This window comes from Copadichromis virginalis, linkage group LG7 (assembly GCF_057382275.1).
Source record: "Copadichromis virginalis isolate Kocher_CV1m ecotype Utaka linkage group LG7, C_Virginalis_male_GT1.1, whole genome shotgun sequence".
NCBI lineage: Eukaryota > Metazoa > Chordata > Actinopteri > Cichliformes > Cichlidae > Copadichromis > Copadichromis virginalis.
The window spans coordinates 58,709,307-58,714,759 of record NC_140624.1 but is presented as its reverse complement, the minus strand read 5'-3'; the positions used below and the strand labels follow the sequence as shown (position 1 = coordinate 58,714,759).

The 5,453-nt window shown below is 36.6% G+C and overlaps 1 long non-coding RNA gene across 1 annotated transcript; it reads right to left on the bottom strand.

Annotated features, from left to right (window-relative positions):
• Positions 1-4,221: 4,221 nt before the first annotated feature.
• On the bottom strand, positions 4,222-5,182 carry LOC146706338 (uncharacterized). The gene is made up of 2 exons (XR_014921517.1): positions 5,133-5,182; positions 4,222-4,734 (listed from the first exon to the last, which is right to left on the bottom strand). It is a non-coding gene; the product is annotated as an uncharacterized LOC146706338 (long non-coding RNA).
• Between the last annotated feature and the right edge of the window lie 271 nt (positions 5,183-5,453).

Here is a 5,453-nt window from a genome sequence, read left to right as displayed (position 1 = left end):
GTACTGTCATGTCATTGGAGGGCCACTTTAGTGTTCAAGTAGTACAAAAACAAACAAACAAGAAAACACCCACAAATCTTTCAGAAAATGTAGTGTTTTGTTTGTTTGTTTTAAGTTTCAAATATTGTATAACAAAACTGCAAATGTGAATGCAAAAAACTTCTCACTCTTAACTAACTGAAACCTTGTTATTGAACTAACAAATAAAAAGGAAAGATACTCTCTTTCTGGCCAGACACGTGGAAGCATTTCTACAATAGTTTTGTCCATATTTAACAAAATAAAAATGCAGACATAAGTGAACACATTAGTTTTTGACTGCTAGTGAAAATTGTTTTCTTTACATATAACTCTCTCACTGAACAAAGACAGCCAATCCCTCAACATGTTTTTACTCTCTGCTCATATTGCCCTCATTTTAAAACATTTTTGCTTTTTAAACAACTTATTTTCAATTTCCACAAAATCCCCCGTAACAAAAACTAACTTCAAGGGCCAAATTGCATTTCCTTTCTTCACGTCAACAGTAAGGGTGGCAAGTAGGGGTGACGTGGGCCGCAGGTGGCCCCTGAGCCGTGAGTTTGAGACCCCTGGTTTACCTACTGTCACTGCAGTGATATTAGCGTTTTTGTTTTGAAAGGTTACTAGGGGATGCTGGCAACAATCTTGGAAGAGAACAATACAATCTGTTATAAGGCTTTCACTGGAAAATATTTGGAATGTAATACCAACATGTAATTTGAAGATAACATGTAGTCAAAGAAGCTTGCAAAGAAAAGCATCTGGACTTCTTTAAGTTACTTGAAGACGTAACTTAAAGAAGTTGCAAGCTCCTTTGACTACGATGACCTGGATGACTGAGAACCTTCACAGACAAGATAACATATAGTATTTCAGTGACCAAATAGTATTTGGGTAAAAGTTACTGAATAGTGTTGGAATAAAGTGTGAAAATTGTGAAGGATTAAAATATCCAGGAGCTCAAATTACTTCACCAAAACATGTTTCAATCATATTTTATCAACACAAATTGCACAGGTTTATTGAATATGAATAACTTGTGTTAATTCACCTCAATAGTTTAAGTTCGTGCCAAAGCAAAACATCTGTGTGCAACCAGTGTCCACTATTGAATTATCTAAACCAACATGTTTTTTTTCAGTGCATAATCACATTTAGTGAAATAAACTATTAAACCAGAATTACATATTAGGATTTAGCCAAGTGTTAGGATGTAATGCAGAGAAGTATTTCTAGTAGGCTTTTTTTGATATGCCTGTTTTCATTTTATTTTCTAATTTTTAAAGAAGGCTTTAGAAAGGTCAAAATAAATCTTCTGTAAGGGAGTATCAGCTATTCTAGTAGAATTTATTTTACCAATGCAAGGGTGCATTAGTACCTTGTAATACAACATATCTATTTCATAAAGGGCGAACACAAATGTCCAAAGAGACTTCCTGGCAGCTGCCATTTTAAGTATAACCTCTGGTACGGGCACGTTCAGTTTGCAGCAGCTATACAACAGTGGCCTCTAGAGGTGTTTACACACTATGACCAAATCAGACAATGCAGCACAACACGCAGGTCGCCCCAATGAATTGATTAGGCTGGTAGCAGTGACTTGTTAACTTATCATTTATCAAGCATATCTCCCATGAATGATATGAAATAATTTAGAGACATAACATTGACTAAACAAAGTAGAAGCTGCAATCAGTTTTTAGGAAAGTGAGTTTAATAAGAGTAGGTGAAATAATGCAGTAATTTCTTAGATTTTATAATCCCTTTATAAATCATGTTGGCTACTGCCTATTTAGCAGTGCAACAAGAGCATCAGACAAACAAACAAATAAATAAACAGTCAGCAAAAACAAAAAAGTTAGTACCCAGGGATAAAAATGTTGAGTATGAAAGGGAAACCTAATGGACAGATGTGATGCCTGAACAGTGGTGGCTTTAAGTGATGTATCAACTTAAACATGCATCCACAGTTTATGTTACATAAGTATGATGATCAGTGGTGACGGCTGGCGCCACTTTGGAAGCAGAAACTGTTGGTTTGAAAGCCTTTAGTGTCTCCTTGTGGCGGGACTCTTATACTGTACTGTGAGATGTCGAGCAGTGACACCCCCCCCCCCCGTCACTCTGGCTCCTACCTCAAAGCACACTGTGCGCTGTCGATCTTACGTGCTGCACAATAATATTCAATATTTAGTATTTACTGTTATATTCACATAGATCATCGCGATGATGTTATTTATTATATTGCTCTCTTTTTTTTTGCTCGTTTTCTCTTTTTTCTTTCCTGACAGGTGATCCAGGTGATTGATATATGTATTTTTTTGTCTGTTTGTTTTTCTTTTTTGTCCTTTATCACGTTCCTCTTCCCCGCTGTTTTTCTTTCCCTCTTTCTTTCTCCATTTTCTTTCCCGCAGTCAAATCTGTCCCATGTTTAGCAAGTGAAAATAAAACAAAATAAACAATAAAAGCAAAGGTGAATCAAATAGATCATTAAGGCAAGGCTGGGATGGTCCATTTGGTAAAGTAAATCTGTTGGGCATCTTTCTTTGTCTTTACACAATAATTCTGATGGCAAAAGAACCAAACGGGACATGCAAAAAAAAGAAAAGAAGATGTCGAGCAGTGTCAGTAGTATGCTAGAAAGTGATACATTAAAATTTCTGGGGTCACCATGAAGAGCTCACTTCCTTTCTTGCTCAGTGTGTAAAATGTGGTACTTAATGGATTGAAAAGAAAAAGGATGGCACCCTTGTAGTTCACACAGGTGGTGATGATTCAGGGTTTTAATTTGTAAGGTTTGAATTTTGAGCCATCATAAATTTTAAACCAGGAAAGTATAATATTTAACACATGATAAGTCAAAGCTAATATAGCTGCTCATATATAGCTACTTATAATTTGAAGAACTACCTACACCAATGAGTAGACTTCCCAGAATGGAAACAGCACTCTTTGTGTGGTTGGAGAAAACAGTCAAGTTGTTAAGAACTCTGACTGAGAAGAATCCGCCTGTGTACAGCAGCAGGCTGCCTTCCTAGAATTTGGATATCCCCCGTGCGCTCGTCTCTGCATTATGTGCATTACCTCTCTTGGAAAATTAAAACCACAGCAGCTTTTTATAGCTTTTTTCATTCACTATCAGCTTACACCAAAAGTCTACTCTGAAGAAGATTATTCAAAACATGCAACGCAGTCACCAATCCCAGCAAATCCACCCCTAAGTCAGACTGTACAATACAGAAAATAAAAGAGCTACAGCTCAGACTCTACAGGCTTCAGTTAGCATGTTAAATGTGAAAGTTCAGTTAGAAAAAGACTGAACAAAAACGGCCTGAGTTTAGCAATTAACCAAAGTGACAAACATTGCTCTAAATAATACTCCCCTAATCCAAGTAGTCACCCAAACCTGGACGTGGATTTAGAGGCCCGAGGGCCATCTCACACGTTTATTCAGAATAAAACAAGTTTCAATTAAAAAAATCAAAATCTTGTGGACGTATGCCTTTTACATGTTGGTAAAATGTTTAGGATGAGATGGAGATGTAACACTCATGCACCCTGAAAATTATGAAGGTCTAAACATGTATCAAAGGGACTCACTGAACATCAGTGGATTTCTATGGGGCAAACGTACTTAAACTAGCCACTGTGACCATTGAGGCAGAGCAGAATGAATGATACTGACGGGAACTATGAGAGTTTGTAGTTAAATTCCTGCTCTTACACACTGTAAAATCGAATTAGTTAGAACTCAAAATAATTGAGGAAACTCGTTGCCTCAAAAAAATTGAGTAAAGCTTAGCTAAAAATGACTAAATTAGGACAACTTATTTATTTTGAGTACTCTGTACAAGCTCATTTGTTCCCAGAACTCAAGAAAATTGGATCAAGTTTACGTAAGTTGACCAAGTTAGGGCAACTTACTCATTTTGAGTACACTGTAAAGCCTTGTTAGTTCCCAGAACTCAAAAAAATTAAGGAAACTCATTGCCTCAAAAAAACTAAGTAAAGCTTACTTAAGATGCCTGTTAGGACAACTTATACAGTGCAAGTCTGCAGTATTAAGAATAACTTGATATTTCTGACTGTACAGTGCTAATTGTTTACTTACTGACAAACATTTCAAGTTCAACTAAATGAAAAAATTTGTGGTAACCTGAATATGATTAAAAATAATTAACAACACTTTTTGTAAGGATGTTAAAATCAGACCAACTTTTATTTTCAAACACAACAAAGTATAACAGCCAACATACTGGACACTGTTCTGCTGAACAACAAACAATTATATTGCCATCACTGTTATAATCTTACAATGAAACAAAGTCGCAGATGTAATTATTCTGAAAATAAGTTTAGGCCTACCACAACTTTGTTTTGTACTTACATTACTTATATAATCAAAATAAAAATATGTGTTGTTCTGTCACAAGTGCAGTCTCTAATTTAAACAACACATTTGTTTTGCATTCCAACACATGAGCTGGAATGTTGTAATATTTTAAGGATGGCTTGTTTCCAGTCCAGGCATTACTGCCTGAATGACTATCATGGATCGAGGTGATCCAAATGTAGGTGCAGAAGAAAGTCTTTAACTTCCCTTAAGTACAGTGGCAGTGGATGTGGGTTGGAGATGCAGTGAGCTTGAACCTGCAGGCGACCATCTTCACTGACCACACCATCTGTGACGGAGGACTCATCTCTCCTGGTGTCCTGCAAGCAAACAATCATATTTTTTGGAACATGAACTTAATTGCTTTCTTAAAACATTTTTTTCTGCATTTGGTATAAAACAGACTCCAATTTGGACAATCTCAGGCTCCCTCCCCACTGGAGAGGTGACATTCAATGTCCCAATTGTCAGTCTGGATAGCCCTGACCCCCACCCGACACACAATAATGTCATGAAAGCATCATTTTAAAAAGGGCTATGCAAACATGGCCAATAACTTTCATTCTAATGATGTGCAAAATGATTTGGGCACAAAACAAATTTTGCTGTTAGAAAACTTGCAGACTTCACTATATTCAGTGTAGACCCTCTAAACTAAGTTTGGGGGATGTGATCTTTCAAGAAATGCAGACCAAACTGTTGTTGTTTGTTTACTTACACAGCATGTCTTGTAGAATTAACTGGAGTCACCAGCAACAGCCTAGTGCATTCATATCTCAAGTCTAATAACAGAAGACAGGAAAAGATCAGTAAAGAAACAACTTCCCCAAACCAAAAAACAAATAAAACAATAAGTAAAACAGGCTGATCTAAAGTATGATTAAAGTTCAGCCTGATTAATATAAATGTCACTGACAGTTGCTAATATATTGGAAAACCAAAATACTTACCACTGAGTTGATGTCTTTCTGTCCAACAGCAGGAGTGCTGGTCCCGAGCCTCAAAGACAGTAAGAAGCAAGCAGAGGGAGAAAAAACAG